The sequence below is a fragment of the Somniosus microcephalus genome, chromosome 7 (assembly GCF_052327205.1).
Source record: "Somniosus microcephalus isolate GS21.2 chromosome 7, FLI_Smic_1.0, whole genome shotgun sequence".
Classification (NCBI taxonomy): Eukaryota; Metazoa; Chordata; class Chondrichthyes; order Squaliformes; family Somniosidae; genus Somniosus; species Somniosus microcephalus.
The window spans coordinates 29,254,198-29,272,479 of record NC_140993.1 but is presented as its reverse complement, the minus strand read 5'-3'; positions in this window follow the sequence as shown (position 1 = coordinate 29,272,479).

Below are 18,282 nucleotides of genomic sequence, written 5' to 3'. Positions count from 1 at the left end.
TATCCCTGCTACCCTTCTTGAATAATGGTACTACGTTAGCTGTTCTTCAGTCCTCTGGCACCTCCCCTGTGGCCAGGGAGGTTCTGAAAATTTGTGTCAGAGCCCCTGCAATCTCCTCCCTTGCCTCACACAACAGCCTGGGATACATTTTGCCTGGGCCTGGGGATTTATCCACTTTTAATCCCGCTAAAACCGCTAGTACCTCCTCCCTCTCAATGCTAATTTGTTCAAGTATATCACAATCCCCCTGCCTGATCTCTATGTTTACATAGTCCTTCTCCATAGTGAACATAGATGCAAAATATTCATTTAAAACCTCATCTACATCTTCCGCCTCTACACACAGATTGCCACTTTGATCCCTAATGGGCCCTACTCTTTCCCTGTTTATCCTCTTGCCCTTAATATACTTGTAAAACACCTTGGGATTTTCCTTTATTTTGCTCGCCAGTATTTTTTCTTGCCCCCTCTTCGCTCTCCTAATTTCTTTTTTAAGTAACCCCCTGCACTTTCTATACTCCTCTAGGGTTTTTAGTCCTTTGTATCTGCCAAAAGCCTCCCTTTTTTCCTAATCCATTCTTGTATATCCCTTGACATCCAGGGTTCCCTGGACTTGTTGGTCCCACCCTTGGCCTTTACGGGAACATGTTGGCGCTGTACTCTCTCTATGTCCTTTGTGAATGACTCCCACTGCTCTGATGTGGATTTTCCTACAGGTAGCTGATCCAAGTCCACTTTGGCCAGATCCTGCTTTATCATATTAAAATCAGCCTTCCCCCAATTTAGAACCTTTATTTCCGGTCCATCTCTGTCCTTTTCCATGACTACCTTAAATCTCACCGAATTACAGTCACTGTCACCAAAATGCTCTACTATTGACACTTCTACCACTTGCCCAGCTACATTCCCTAGAATTAGATCCAGCACCTCTTGTAGGACTTTCTACACGCTGGCTCAAAAAGCTCTCCTGGATGCACTTTAAGAATTCCGCACCCTCAAAGCTTTTCACACTCTGACTGTCCCAGTTAATATTGGGGAAGTTGAAATCCCCTACTATTGTTACCCTATTATTTCTACACTCCTCTGAGATTTGCCTACATATCTGTTCCTCTATCTCCCTCTGACTGTTTGGGGGCCTATAGTACACTCCCAGCAAAGTGCTTGCCCCCTTTTTGTTTTTAAGTTCTACCCATATGGCCTCATTAGAGGAACCTGCTAAGATATCATTCCTCCTTACTGCAGTAATTGACACCTTGATTAATATTGCGACACCCCCTCCTCTTTTACACCCCCCTCTGTCTCGCCTGAAGATTCTATACCCCGGAATATTGAGCTGCCAGTCCTGCCCCTCCCTCAACCATGTCTCTGTGATAGCAACAATATCATACTCCCATGTGTTCATCAACACCTTCAATTCATCTGCCTTACTCGTAAGACTCCTTGCATTAAAATAAATGTCATCCAGCCTTGCCATACTCCCTGTCCTTTTCCATAGCTAATCTAAATGGGCCAATTGGGCTTATATGTGATGGAGTTTAGAAGAATGAGAGGGGATCTCATTGAAACTTATAACCAGAGATCAGGCCATCTTAGACTGGGTATTATTTAACGAGAAAGAATTAATTAACAATTTGTTGTACGAGGCCCCTTGGGTCGGAGCGATCATAATATGATCAAATTCTTCATTAAAATGGAGAATGAAGTAGTCAACTCAGAGACTAGGGTCCTGAATTTAAATAAAAGAAACTACAATGGTCTGAGGCGTGAGTTGGGTAGGATTGATTGGGGAATGTCACTCAAAGGGTTGACAGTGGATAGGTAATGGCAAACATTCAAAGACCGCACGGATTTCCAGCATCTGCAGTATTTTGCTATCGTACTAGCGGATGAACTACAGAATTTGTTCATCCCAGTTTGGCATAAAAATAAAACAAAAAAGGTGACTCAACCATGGCTAACAAGGGAAATTACGGATAGCATAAGATCCAAGGAGAGGACATATAAATTGGCCAGAAAAAGCAGTAAACCTGAGGATTGGGAGCAGTTTAGGATTCAACAAAGGAGGACAAAGGGATTAATTAAGAAAGGGAAACTAGAATATGAGAGAAAGCTTGCAGGGAACATAAAAACTGACTGTAAAAGCTTTTATAGATATGTGAAGAGAAAAAGATTGGTGAAGTCAAGCGTAGGTCCCTTGCAGTCAGAATCAGGGGAATTTATAATGGGGAACCAAGTAAATACATATTTTGGTTCCGTCTTCACAAAGGAGGACACAAATAACCTCCCAGAGATGTCGGGGAACATAGGGTCTGATGAAAGGGAGGAACTGAAAGAAATCAGTATTTGTAGGGAAATGGTGTTAGGGAAATTGATGGGATTGAAGGCCGATAAATCCCCAGGGCCTGATAATCTACATCCTATGGTACTTAAGGAAGTGGCCCTAGAAATAGTAGATGCATTGCTGATCATCTTCCAACATTCGATGGAATCTGGAACAGTACCTATGGATTGGAGGGTAGCTAATGTTACCCACTATTTAAAAAGGTGGTAGAGAGAAAATGGGGAATTACAGACCGGTAAGCCTGACATCGGTAGTGGGGAAAATGCTAGAGTCCATTATAAAAGATGTAATAGCAGAGCACTTGTAAAACAGTGACAGGATCAGACAAAGTCAACATGGATTTACAAAAGGTAAATCGTGCTTGACTAAGCTACTGGAATTTTTTGAGGATGTAACTGGTAAAATAGATAAGGGAGAACCAGTGGATGTGGTGTATTTGGACTTTCAGAAGGCTTTCGATAAGGCCCCGCATAAGAGATTAGCGTGTAAAGTTAAGGCACATAGGATTGGGGGCAAGGTATTGAATTGGATAGAGAACTGGTTGGCAGACAGAAAGCAAAGAGTTGGAATAAACGGGTCTTTTTCCGAGTGGCAGGCAGTGACTAGTGGGGTACCGCAGGGATCGGTCCTTGGACCCCAGCTATTCACAATATATATTAATGATCTAGACAAGAGAACTAGATGTAATGTCTCCAAATTTGCAGACGACACAAAGCTGGGTGGGCGTGTGTGCTGTGAGGAGGATGCCGTGAAACTCCAGGATGATTTGGACTGGTAGGGTGATTGGGCAAAAGCATGGCAGATGCAATATAACGTGGATAAATGTGAGGTTATCCACTTTGTTGTCAAAAACAGGAAGGCAGATTATTATCTGAATGGCAATAGATTGGGAGAAGGGGAAGTGCAACGAGACCTGGGTGTCCTTGTGCACCAGTCGCTGAAGGTAAGCATGCAGGTGCAACAGGCGGTTAAGAAGGCAAATGGTATGTTGGCCTTCGTAGCGAGAGGATTTGAGTACAGGAACAAGGATGTCTTGCTGCAGTTGTACAGGGCTTTGGTGAGACCACGTCTTGAGTATTGTGTGCAGTTTTTGTCGCCTTATCTGAGGAAGGATGTTCTTGCCATGGAGGGAGTGCAGCGAAGATTCACCAGGCTGATACCTGGGATGGCAGGAATGACGTATGAGGAGAGATTGGGTCGATTGGGCTTGTACTCGCTGGAGTTTAGAAGAATGAGAGGGGATCTCATTGAAACTTATAAAATTCTGACAGGACTGGACAGACTAGATGCAGGAAGGATGTTCCCGATGGTCGGGGAGTCCAGAACTCCAGAATTTTGTGGTCTACATTAATGACTTGGATATGAATGTAAAGGGTATGATCAGTAAGTTCGCGGATGATACAAAAATTGGTAGGGTGGTAAATAGCGAGGAGGGTAGCCTCAGTCTGCAGGACGATATAGATGGGTTGGTCAGATGGGCGGAACAGTGGCAAATGGAATTTAACCCGGAAAAGTGCGAGGTGATGCACTTTGGGGGGACTAACAAGGCAAAGGAATACACAATGAATGGAAAGACCCTAGGCAAGACGGAGGGTCAGAGGGATCTGGGTGTGCAAGTACACAGATCCCTGAAGGCGGCGGAACAGGTGGATAAGGTGGTAAAAAAGGCATATGGGATACTTGCCTTCATTAGCTGAGGCATTGAATATAAGAGCAAGGAGGTTATGATGGAGCTGTATAAAACACTGGTTAGGCCACAGCTGGAATATTGTGTGCAGTTCTGGTCGCCACACTACAGGAAGGATGTGATCGCGTTAGAGAGGGTGCAGAGGAGGTTCACCAGGATGTTACCAGGGCTGGAGCGCTTCAGCTATGAAGAGAGACTGGGCAGGTTGGGTTTGTTTTCCTTGGAGCTGAGGAGGCTGAGGGGGGACATGATTGAGGTGTACAAAATTATGAGGGGCATAGATAGGATGGATGCTGAGGAGCTTTTTCCCTTAGTAGAGGGGTCAATAACTAGGGGGCATAGATTCAAGGTAAAGGGCGGGAGGTTTAGAGGGGATTTGAGAAAGAACTTTTTCACCCAGAGGGTGGTTGGAGTCTGGAACTCACTGCCTGAAAGGGTTGTGGAGGCAGAAACCCTCACAACATTTAAGAAGCATTTGGATGTGCACTTGAAATGCCATAGCATACAAGGCTACGGGCCAAATGCTGGAATATGGGATTAGATTAGACAGGGCTTGATGGCCGGCGCGGACACGATGGGCCGAAGGGCCTCTATCCGTGCTGTATTACTCTATGACTCTATGACTCTATGAGAACTAGGGGTCACAGTCTAAGGATAAGGGGAAGGCCATTTAGGACAGAAATGAGGAGGAATTTCTTCACCCAGAGAGTGGTGAACCTGTGGAATTCTCTACCACAGAAGGCAGTAGAGGCCAATACATTAACTATATTCAAGAAGGAGTTGGATATATTTCTTAAGGCTAAAGGGATCAAGGGGTATGGGGAGAAAGCAGGGACCGGGTACTGAATTTGGATGATCAGCCATGATCGCATTGAATGGCGAAGCAGGCTCGAGGGGCCGAATGGCCTACTCCTGCTCCTATCTTCTATGTTTCTATGTTTCTATAAAATTCTAACAGGACTGGACAGACTGGATGCAGGAAGGATGTTCCCGATGGCCAGGGCGTCCAGAACCAGGGGTCACAGTCTAAGGATAAGGGATAAGCCATTTAGGACAGAGATGAGGAGGAATTTCTTCACCCAGAGAGTGGTGAACCTGTGGAATTCTCTACCACAGAAGGCAGTGGAGGCCAATTCATTAAATATATTCAAGAAGGAGTTGGATGTATTTCTTAAGGCTAAACGGATCAAGGGATATGGGGAGAAGGCAGGGACAGGGTACTGAAATTGAATGATCAGCCATGATCTCATTGAATGGTGGAGCAGGCTTGAGGGGCCGAATGGCCTACTCCTGCTCCTATCTTCTATGTTTCTATGTTTCTATGTTTCTAAACCTTATGATACTATGATCACTATTCCCTAAATGTTTCCCTACTGACATTTGCTCCACTTGACCCACCTCATTCCCCACGACCTGAAATGTTAACTCTGTTCCTCTCTCCGCAGATACCGCCTGACCTGTTGAGTATTTCCAGCACTTTCTGTTTTTATGCCTCCTTCCTCATTGGGCCGGAAACGTACTGATCAAGAAAGTTCTCCTGAACACACTTCAGAAATTCTTCCCCATACTATCCCAGTCTATATTTGGATAATTGAAGTCCCCCATTATTACTACTCTACAGTACTTGCACCTCTCAATAATTTCCCTGCAAATTTGCTCCTCTATATCTTTCCCTCTAGTTGGTGGCCTATAGAATCACCTAGTAGTATAATGACACCTCTATTGTTTCTTAACTCTAACCAAATAGATTCTGTCCTTGCCCCCTCCAAGACATCCTCTCTCTCCAGCACTGTAACATTCTCCTTAACCAATACCGCCACCCCACCTCCTTTCTTTCCTTCCCTAAACACTTTGGGGGAGAAATTCGGTATCGCCCCATTTGGGGCGCAATTATCGCCCGGCGTAAAGTTTAGTGCCTGGCGCTAATTATCACCTCCGACTGCAAACTTGGCTTTTATCGCCCCTGGAGGTGATTGGAGCACTAAATCAGGCGCTACACACCTCTCTTAAGACACTAACGCTGAGGACCGAGGCGCTACCTCAGAGCACTGGCGAAGCTCATGTGATGTCAGTCAGCAATGGAACACAGACACACTGGCGCCGGCCAGTTCTTAAAGGGGAGTGTCGATCTTGCTCTCCATCCACACCCTGCTCATTGCAGCCTTGAATCTTGGCCTGGAGAGACCTGTACATCAAATCTGCTGGAAAGAACAATGGAGAGACCCAGGGAAAGGGCTCAGGGTGCAGCCCCCATAATCTTGTCTAAATCAATGCAAGGAAGATCAAATCAAATGAACCTGCAAAGTCCTGCTCAGTACCCAAAACTCCTTCACACAGCATTGACTCTCTCCAGAAGTCTCTCTCTCTCTCTCTCAGAATGTGTTGTGCAAAAATGTCGCTGACAAAAAAAGGCAGGAAGCGGTCGCCTTTAAATAGCGCTCCCCCAGTCCCTTTCTGACTGCAAAACGCTCCCCTCAACCTGTCGTTGCTAGTGGCAGGCGGTAAGGCAGGGGGCGCCACTCAATATCCAGTCTGGGACGCTACTGGGGCGTTGCGCACTTGACTGACGTCACGATCTGCGGGCACAGGAGATCGTGGCGGTAGTGTTTAGCGCCGCCTCAAAATGTCTGGTTAATTTCGCGAGCAGCGCAAACATCGCCATGCCCGGGCGCTAGTTGCTTTGCGCCCCATTAGCGCCCTCTTAAGGTGCTAACGGGAGGTGCAAACCAACCAAATTCTTCCCCCTTTATATCCATAATATTTAAAACCCAATCCTGCCCTTTGTTCTCTTTCTCTGCTCAGGCTGATGCTGAGGTACTTTTACATAGGTACTAGCAACCCTCAGATAGCTTGTCTGAGTAACCATTCTTCGTGTGTCAGCCTCGACAGTGAGGCCTCGATTCCAAGTCGGGATCGGATCGGTTGCGTGTTGCAGGGGCGGTGGGGGGTGGGGGGAGGTCGGAGAGAGCAACAAACGCGCACGGCCAGGCATGGAGAGCTGTTTGACTCCCGGGCCTCTTTTAAATATTCAGGCTTGGACTCCCGCCCGAAACCAGCAGGAATCACCACCTGGCCACCAGGCGGGATCAGGGAATCTGGCGGCAGGAGGCTGCCACCGGGGGACCCGCATCCCACCCTCCCACTGATCACGAGGGAATCCCTGGCCCTGAACTCTCCGGCTGCATCGCCCCCTATCAGGTTCATGCGCACCCTACCCGCCCCGTAAAAATCGAGGTCAATGCTGCTGATTCATTCCAATATGAAATTAGAAATTATAATTACCCAAGAAAAAGTGAGATAAATAGCTGGTATTCTATAAAAGGCAATTTATACAGCAGGTACTGTAAGTATAAAATACGAAATTACCCAAATCATACAACGCAAGGATAAACGCCCCACAGAATCTGCGGTCGATTTTATTGACAGACCTAAAACAGCCTTCAAAAGATTGAGATTGAACAAACATGCTCGATGTCATGGACTTGAAGAGGGAGAGGAGCCAGATAAATCGTTTTAAACCAGATGATGTCACGTACAAGTGGCAAGGTAATACATTTTACCATTATTTATGACATTGTGGTGCGCGTCTGTGAATAAACAAAAAAGGTTTGCCAAACACTTTTTCATAAAGATAGTTTCCCTTCAAAGCGCAGTTGCTGTTTTATGGCCTTATGAATAACACATGTTAGCATTACCAGTTTCCTTCAAATCTCAGTTAGTGTCAAGCAAGTGTTCATTGTTTCCTCCCCTAAATCAGAATGTTTTGCTTCTAATTGGCATGAGAATCCCAGGTTGGAGCGGATTCACTTGGATTGTGCAACAAGCAGCTTTGGAAGCAGTAGGAAGCTAGGCCCTAAACTCTGAAATTCCCTCCCTGAACCTCTCCGCCTCGCGACCTCTCCTTCCTCCTTTAAAAATGCTCCTTAAAACCTACCTCTTTGACCAAACTTTTGGTCACCTGCCCTAATATCTGCTTCGGTGACTCAGTGCCAAATTTTGTTTGTGAAGCGTCTTGGGACGTTTTACCACATTAAAGGTGGTATATCAATGGGAGTTGTTGTTGTTGGGTGGATATGGGGGGGAGGGGTGCGATTTTCATATCATTAGCTCCCCAAAATGGGGGAGCAGCGAAACACAAGAGGAACGAAAATCTTAAATTCCGGCAAACGGCCGCTCAATATTCGGGTCGGGCCTGTGATGGGCGTCTGGACCTCCCACTGGAAATGGGCAGAGGTTTCATTTCCCTATTGAAAAGGGAGTATGGAAAAGCCTTGTGCCATTTTTTGGCCTCAAGGGGTGGGGTTAGATGCCAAGTCGCCAACACGCCAGTGAAAACTGGCAGAGTGAAAGGCCTTGGGTGGACCTGCAGACAGGAGGGCATTTAGAAAGCCCACGGACTAAGGTATGACCACTGCATCAGAGGTTACAAAAATTGTCCAAGTGGCATCTTTAACAGGAACAGGAGCTTGGCAGCAATAACTGGTGGGTCATATTGTTTTGTGATTTACATAAGACAACAATACCAACTATTTCACATCTCTGCACCTAATATGATGTTTGCTTCTTTAACAACTCTTATCTGCGTATATGGGTGAAATGGGCAGACACATGGCAGATACAATTTAATGCGGATAGGTGTGAAGTGATGCTCTTTGGGAGAAACAGCATGGAGAACCAGTATAATCTAAATGGTATTATTTTGAGGGGGTGCAAGAGCAGAGGGACCTGGGGGGGCGGGGGCGGGGGGTAGGGGTGCATATTCACAAATCCTTGAGGGCGGCAGAGCAAGTTGAGAAGGCGATTGAGAAAGCTTATGGGATAACAACAGAAAATGCTGGAAATACTCAGCAGGCCAGGCAGCATCTGTGTAGAGAGAAACAGAGTTAACGTTTTAGGTCTGGGACCCTTCATCAGAACTGGAAAAAGCTGGAGATGTAACAGATATTAAGCAGGTGCAGAGACAGGGGGGGGGTGGGGTTAGGAGGGGAGGAAGGAGTAGAAAGCACATCCTGTACTTTTGTAAGAGGCAGGAGAGATAAAATGTTGCAAATGGGAATTGCAAAAATCATACTGCATGAAAAATGGGGGCAGGGATAATTATCTGAAATTGTTGAACTCAATGTTGAGTCCGGCAGGCTGTAAAGTGCCCAATCGAAAGGTGAGGTGCTGTTCCTCGAGCTTACGTTGAGCTTCATTGGAACAATGCAATAGCCCGAGGACAGAGAGATCAGAGTGGGAGTGAAGCGGAGAATTAAAGTGACAGGCGACCGGAAGCTCAGGGTAATGGGATACTTGGCTTTGTAAATAGGGGCATTGAATACAAAAACAAGGAAGACATGCTGAACATTTATAAATTATTGGTTAGGCCTCAGCTGGAGTATTGTGTACAATTCTGGGCACCACACTTTAGGAAGGATGTCAAGGCCTTGGTGCGGGTACAGAGGAGGTTTACCAGGATGATACCAAGGATAAGGGACTTCAGTTATGTGGAGAGATTGGAGAATCTGGGGTTGTTCTCTTTGGAGTAGAGAAGGGGAGTCCTAATAGAGGTATTAAAAATTATGAGGGGTTTTGATAGGGCAAGTAGGGGGAAATTATTTCCTCTGGCAAGTGGGTTGGTAACCAGAGATCATAGATTTAAAATAATTGGCAAAAGAAACACTTGCATTTATGGAGCACCTTTCATGACCACCGGACGTCTCAAAGCACTTTACAGTCAATGAAGTACTTTTGAAGTGGAGTCACTGTTGTAATGTAGGAAACACGGCAGCAAATTTGCGTATAGCAAGCTCTCACAAACAGTAATGTGATAATGACCAGATAATCTGTTTTTGTTATGTTGGTTGAGGGATAAATATTGGCCCCAGGACACCGGGGATAACTCACCTGCTCTTCTTCGACATAGTGCCATGGGATCTTTTACGTCCACCTGACAGAGCAGACGGGGCCTCGGTTTAACGTCTCATCCGAAAGACGGCACCACCGACAGTGCAGCACTCCCTCAGCACTGCACTGGGAGTGGAGTGTCAGCCTAGCTTTATGTGCTCAAGTCCCTGGAGTGGGACTTGAACCCGCAACCTTCTGACTCAGAGGCGAGTGTATAAGAACAATAAGAACCAGGGGAGAAATTAGGAGAAATTTATTCACACAGAGGGTTGTTAAGATCTGAAACTTTCAAAGGGCAATTGGACACGTACTTGAAGAGGACTAATTTGCAGGGCTATGGAACAAGGTCTGGGGAGTGAGACTACTTAGATAGCACTTTCAAAGAGCCAGCACAAGCACGATGGGCCGAATGGCCTCCTTCTGTGTTGTCGGATTCTATGATTCTATTTCTACGGTTAGGGATAAATGTACCAGGTCACTGTGTTGAAAACAAAAAATCTGCTCTCGCGCATGCTTTCCCAGTCTTTGAGTGTGCCAGGCACTGCGAAAGACTTTTAAAATTGCACTGACTTGTGCTGACCTAAGTTTTCAGGTTTAACTGTCCACTGTCATGCAGAGGGAAGGGACTGTCAATGTCATCTAATGACCATCTTTAAACTGCCTTTATAACGCACCCGTGTGGATACTCATCCATTTTTTTGATCAGTCAGCCGAATAAACTCTGATGCAGAATGTTTAGCCATAAACTGTGAGCAGGCAAACCAAAGATAACAGATTACAGGTACAGACACAGAGCTCAAACTCTGGAAGAAATGATGCACAGTATTTCATTAGCACTGTAGAAAGCGAAACCATCCAAGAGTAAAACAAATCATAACTAATTTACCTGCATTTCCTGAATTTATAGTCAATGCAAGTGCAGAACCATTCAGGTGAAGTAATATCTCTCTACACAGCCCCAAAACTGTGGAATCTTTAAATTCAAATTCAAATTCAAATTCAAATGCTTTATTGGCATGAAAGTTTACAGAGAACCATATTGCCAAAGCTTACATAGCAAAAAGGTACATTTTCAAACATTTTCAAACATTTTCAAACATTTTCAAACTGTCTCTAATCTACCTCGTAGAATAAAAAAGGCCTTTAAACACAATGTTGGTACGAGTGAATCACTACACGCTGGCACATTTGTGAAGCAGACAATTGAATCATTGAATGAGAGAGATAGCTAAAAACAAAAATCCTCTCTCAAAACCTGAAAAATGTAAGTGCCAAAAAAATTATCTTTTATACAATTTATTGCCTCAATAATTTTTTCCCTTTAGAAGTTTCCACGAATAGAGTGTCAAATGCAGGGAACTCAAGGAACAATATGGTAATACCGAATTCTCCAACTAGCATTCATTGACAATTAAGGCCTAATTATTCTCAATATACTAAAAGTTATTCATATAAATAATACAATAGAAATAATATGACTGATGACAGAACCCTGGAAGGCAGCTGAGGGTGTGGGGAGTATATTCTAAAGTGGCTCAGTGGGCAGCACCCTTGCCTCTGAGTCAGACGGTTGTGGGTTCAAGTCCCACTCCAGAGACTCGAGTGCAGAAATCTAGGCTGACACTCCAGTGCAGTGCTGAGGGAGTGCTGCACTGTCGGAGGTGCTGTCTTTCGGATGAGACGTTAAACTGAGGCCCCGTCTGCTCTCTCAGGTGGACGTAGAAGATCCCATGGCACTATTTCGAAGAAGAGCAGGGGAATTTTGTCCTGGTTAACATTCCTCTCTCAACCGACATTACTAAAACAGATTATCTCATCATTATCACACTGCTGTGTGTGGGATCTTGCTGTGTGCAAATTGGCTGCTGTGATTCCTACATTACAACAGTGACTACACTTCAAAAAGTACTTCATTGACTGTAAAACACTTTGGGACGTCGTGAAAGGTGCTATATCAATGCAAGTCTTTCCTTTACTTTTCCAAAAATGTCCCATTTATCAGATGGTGCTATCTTTCTGTGAAAAACCATTGGAGTAACACAAAAGGGCTGATAGTGAATTGGCTGCCGGCTTTACGCTCTGCCTGATTGGAAAAAGTTTTAAATGGTGAGTAACTATTAAATGTTGATGTTCAGAGGGATTTAGGTGTCCTTGTACAGGAAACACAGAAAGTTAACCTGCATCCCTGGGATATGAGAGCGCTGTCCCATGAGGAGATATTGGGCCCGATTTTGCCAAGCACGAGGAGGCGGGTTTGGAGGCATACGAGTGGGTAAAATCTCCAAAAATGGTGGGCGGGCCCGATCCCGCCTCCATCCCGCCACCGAGCAATTTTCCCAAATGCGCGTTTGCTGACGTAATTTCCATCCCGGGATAGGCCCTTAAGGCCCTTAACAGCCCCTTAATTGCCTCTATTATCCCATTTTGAGAGGCCTTTCCAATTTTTAGACATTCCTCCCATCCTCCATGCCTCCTCTGGAACATGCCAGGTAATCCTGGCGGCCTCGCAATTGGATTGCTTACTAACAGCTGCAGCTCTACCATTACAAAGAAGTTTTCACCGATGATCATTTGCAGGTGGCAGAACGTTGTTGTCTCAGGTCTGGGCGAGCTTTTAGCAGGCCTACTCATTGTTGTGGAAGTTTGGAACCTAACACCCATCTCCAGAGTGACCTCCTGGGAAACTCCTCTCCCCACTTTGACTGAGCACTTCCTCAACTGAGACATATACCAGAAGCATGGCGACCATTTAATTCCTTTCCTCCTGGACATCAGATTCGGACCAAGACCAGCCGCGGCATCAGCAGAATCAAACACTTTTGTCTCGCACCTTCTTACCAGAGCATCCACAATGGACAAGAACCTGCGGCTTCCTATCACTCTGACCACCATACTGACAATTGCAAGGTGCCGTAAGCCCTCAATGTAAGAGTCCCATTTGCAAAATGACACAGGCCACAACTTCAACAGTTTGCCATCAATTCTGTTTATAATACAATGACAAGGATGGCTGATCCAAATACATAACATCACAGCACCCAAGTGACTACCCTTGTGACTACTTGTGCTTTATCTTCCTCTTACGCATGCTCCTACGTGGTGCTTCCCCTGTGGCTTCAGCAGATGTGGAGGCCTTGCTCACTTTCTTGCTGCTCCTGCCTCGACGCCTTTGGCGGCCGTCCTCTGGGGTGGCGAACCTGTGCGTGCTCGGCAACAGTCTGCTGCTCCTGCGGCTGTGCAGGGGCTGAGACGTCCATCTCAGTTGGGTGAGGACTCTGGTGGGGCTCTGACCGAGGGCTCTGCAGTGGCATGGTCATGTGAGTGCTTGGAGAGGAGCCCCCACTTCCTTGTTCTCTGCCACCAACATCCCTCTCATGGGTCAGCCCCACTTCAGAGCTAGCAAGTGGCTTGACAGCACCTTGCTACACTTCAGGGGGGCCAGGAGGACCCATTTCTGCACTGGAAGTCCTACTCCAGAGGACTTCCATGAAAGTCTGGCTTGTATGCTCAATAGCTGAACATCGCTCCTCAAGAGATGTCATTCTAGTCTGAACAATTACCATGTTTTCCATACCCTGGCGACTTAGCTCCTCCATGGCCGTAGCCATCCTCTCCTCTACCGTAGCTATCCTCTCCTCTACGGTAGCCATCCTTTCTACGGAGGTTGCCATCCTTTCCACGGTGATGCGTTCATGCGCCAATGCCTCCACAAAGGCTCTGCTCATGTTCACGATGGACTCCTCCATTCACTCCACACTCACAGCGACCCTGGAGACAAAACCTGCCAGAGACTCCTGCACCTGTTCCTGGAGTTCCAGCCCCGCTGATCTTCTGGATGGACCCGGAGGCACAGGGTCGACATGCAGCTGAGCCGAGCTGGCAGAGTCCTGTGCCCTCCGATGAGGACTCTCCACTGCTGACCCTGTCTCCACCATCTGCTGATGCTCACTTGTGAGCTGTGATACACCAGGTGACAACACTACTCTATGTCCCGAAGGTCCCACTGAGGTGTGAGTGTCTGCGCTGGTGCTGGGTGTGCTGAATTCTGCTGACGCTGCGCCCTCAGAGGTTGCAGCTTCCTCTGAGGAGTCTGGAAGCTCAGGCTCTTCCTCCTGGACAGTGGGGACGGGTGCTTTTGATGGTCCTGTGGGGGAGTAAAGGAAAGAGTTAGAGATGTGAGGTCAAGGTTACATGCACAATGAATAGTGCAGATGATCATAAGTCAATCTGTTAGAGCATCATTTTCATTATCAGTAACTCATGCAATGTCAATGAGAGAAATGCCAAACTATTCAGTCACCAGCTTGCAGTGATGCACCCGTCTGTCCATCCCCCACTTGGGTATCGTCCTCGATCCCAGCGATTTCCAGGGCCGCCTCCTCCCAGGGGGTGAGCTGGGCTACTGAGGATGGCCCTCCTCCGGTCACGGCTCTTTCCCTCTTATTGTGGGCTCTCTTTTCCTGCAATGAGGGGCACAAGTGGAGTTTGAGTGAGAATGAAGGACTGAGTGTAGAGAATCCATAGCATAGATGCTTAGAAGGATACAAAGGACTCTCCCTGTGTTGTAAGTTGTTGTTGTCATTGTATCACAGTGATGGGGAGTGTGAGGGCTGCATGGTCGAATAGTTAAGTGAATGTGACCATAGAGAGCGAGGGAATGGGTAAGGGTGCAGGGATGTAAGTGTCAAGTGGGATGTGGAGGAAGAGGTTGGCAAAGCAGAGTGCTGGTGAGGAGAGGCGATGGGGATGAGATTGAACAGCACCTCATCTTCCGATTAGGCACTTTGCAGCCTTCCGGACTCAATATCGAGTTCAACAATTTCAGATCATAACCTCGGCCCCTATTACATTTTTACTTATATTTTTTTGCCACCCCTTTGTTTTGGGTCTTCCCTTCCCCCCCTCCTCCTTTTTTTCCCCCTCTCTCCCACATGGCAGCTGTCTCTCATCCTGCCAGAACACTTCACACCTAATCTGAGCCGTCTTTTGTCTCCACTGTCCTATTACCATCTCGTCTGGTTTTGAATACCTCTTAATGTCTCTTTTACTTCTTTTGTTCTATCGCAGCCCTGCCTTCGATCTATTTTATTTCCTTTCCAGTTTTGAAAAAGGGTTTCGACCCGAAACGTTGACTCTAATTTCTCTCCACGGATGTTGCCTGACCTGCTGAGTTTTTCCAGCATTTTCTGTTGTTATTTGAGATTGAGGGCGATGGGAAAGTCATACTCACCTTTCCTGTGCGGAGAAGGTCATGAAACCTCTTCCTGCATTGCAGCCGGGTTCTGCGGCTCATTGAAATGGAGCTGACCTCCTGGGCCACTTGTAGCCACACAGCTTTTGTCTGCTGGGGTGGCTTTTTTCTCCCTGAGGAAGGGAACAGCACCTCCTTATTACAGCTGGCTCCGTGCACCAGAGCTTGGAGGGAGGGCTCATCAAACCGAGGAGCACACTTTTGCTTGATCGTTGACATTGTCGGGAAATCAACTCCTTCATACAATTTGCAGAGCCTTTGCAGTCTCCAGAAGAAGCAAGGCTGCTTGCAGGCCTTAAATCCAGCAGCAGTAATGATGTAATCGGAGGTGACTTTCTGTATGAAAAGACTCATTGGGCCAGGGGTTCCCACACGCTGGAAATCAATTGCCCAATTAGGGAAAATCCCATTTTTTCAACACTTCACTTAGGAGTCGGGGTCCTGACACGATTTCCACCTGACACACCCCAGCCCACCCACATTGACAAAATCCAGCCCAACGAGTAGATTGGGCCTATACTCTCTGGAGTTTAGAAGAATGGGAGGTGATCTCATTGAAACGTATAAGATTCTGAGAGGGATTGACAGGTTAGACGCTGAGAGATTGTTTCCCCTGGCTGGAGAGTCTAGAGCTAGGGGACATAGTCCCGTGATAAGGGGTCGGCCATTTAAGACTAAGATGAGGAGAAATTTCTTCACTCAGAGGGCTGTGAACCTTTGGAATTCTCTGCCCCAGTGGGGCTGTGGATGCTCAGTCGTTGAGTATATTCAAGGCTGAGATTGATAGATTTTTGGACTCTAGGGGAATAAAGGGATACGGGGATAGTGCGGGACAGTGGAGTTGAGGTGGATGGTCAGCCATGATCTTATTGAATGGCGGAGCAGGCCCGAGGGGCCGTATGGCCTACTCCTGCTCCTATTTCTTATGTTCTAAAAGAAAATCGGGTGGTGTGTAAAATGGGGCTGCTGATTCGCTATTGTCTGCTTTGCGCTGCTGTCCTAGATGGATTTCTACCCCATTGTAACCACTCAAGTTTTGCACCGTTGTTAGTTAGAGATCCTCTTATATAGTTACAGGTTCAGATAGGTCCTGAGCTTCCTCAATCTGTGGGAATAACCGTAGCTGCAGGCTTCTAAGGACATAGAGAAAACGGAAGTCTCTCACTTCTTCTGGCAAAGCTTATATTAAATAAAGAAGCGGAGGAATTGGTTATTGTTGTACCAATGGATCTCAGCATTTGAACCTGAAGCAAAATAGATATAGATAAATGCCAATTAAAACTCCAGAAGGGAACAGGATATAGCAGGACATATACTGATTGAGTGTAAAACAAAGTGCATACTGACTGTGGAGGAAAAAAATCAATTAAATTTGCGATACATTCTGAATTATTTATAGTGAGTACGCAAATTTAAAAAACAGAGCCGAATAATTCAAAATTATCTTCAAATAATTGGTTGTCCTGGCTGTAAATAGAGGATTATGTCTGTCTTTACTGCGCTAGGTTAGAAATTCCTGATGACAGAATTGCTTTTGCTGGCTGGGACTAGGCAAGCACGGGCCAGAAAATTGTGAATTCCAAAACTATCTGGCTTCCTGCACATCACTGCATTATTTTCTTAACCTACGTGTCTTCTGGCAGTGCGCAAAAAAGTCTCATTATCATGTCAGTTTCCATGCAGATAAGGAGATAATGGGCCAGTTTGTGAATATCCTGTTTTCTCACCCAGCTCCGACAAGGATCTGAGATTGCTCATATCATATGGGTGTTAAAGGCTAACAAGGTTATCGTCTATGGGGCAGAGAGACCTTGGAGGGAAAATTCAGTTGGTTTGTGCCTCCTGTTAGCGCCTTAAGAGGGTGCCAATTGGGGCGCAAAGCAACTAGCGCCTGGGCGCGACGATGTTTCCGCCGCTCACGAAATTTACTAGACATTTTGCGGCGGCGCTAAACACTACCGCCACGATCTCGTGCGCCGGCAGATCGTGACGTCAGTCGAGTGCGCAACGCCCCGTTAGCGCCCCGGACCAGATATTGAGTGGCGCCCCCTGCCTTACCGCCTGCCGCTAGCAACGACAGGTTGAGGGGAGCGTTTTGCAGTCAGAAAGGGACTGGGGGAGCGCTATTTAAAGGTGACCGCATCCTGCCTTATTTTGTCGGTGACATTTTTGCACCACGCATTCTGAGAGAGAGAGACTTCTGGAGAGATTCAATGCTGTGTGAAGGAGTTTTGAGTACTGAGCAGCACTTTGCGGGTTTATTTTGATTTGCCCTTCCTTGTATCGCCCACACTCTGAGGTAGCGCCTCGCTCCTCGGCCTTTGCGCCTTAAGACAGGTGTGAAGCGCCTGATTTAGCGCTCCAATCACCTCCAGGGGCGATAAAAGCCAAGTTTGCTGTTGGAGGCGATAATTAGCGCCAGGCGCTAAACTTTGCGCACGGCCGATAATGGCGGCCCAAACGGGGCGATACTGAATTTTTCCCCCCTTAAATTTAATTTCTCTTCCCTTGGATTGCAAGCTATGGGATTCCTCTTGGTCGCCCTCTTTCACTGGATTCCATGCAAGAAGATAAAGAGCAGAGACATCATACCAGGCATGTCAGGTAAATCAGATGGCACCTGAGGTGGATTGCCCACACCCACAGTTATGCCATCAACCAAAACAACAACCCGGCTGATGACGGTGAAATGCTTCCACATGCCCATGCTCAACAGAGAGCTAGATCGAGAGCTGTGATACCCGCTTCAAACAGGCCTGCGACCAGTGACAGTTAAACTTACAATGGCGTTTAACTTTGACCTCATCCGTGGCTCAGCGGTAGCACACTCTGCCTCTGAATCAAGGAGGTTATGGGTTCAACTCCCATTTAGCACAAAATCTAGGCTGACACTCCAGTCCCGCACTGAGGGAGTGCTGCACTGTCGGAGGTGCCGTCTTTCGGATGAGACGTTAAACCTGCTCTCTCAGGTGGACGTAAAAGATCCCACGGTGTTATTTCCAAGAAGAGCAGGGGTGGGGTCTTCCCCCAGTGTCCTGGCCAATATTTATCCATTAACCAACATCTAAAAACAGAATATGTAGTCATTACTACATTGCTGTTTTTGGGAGCTTGCTG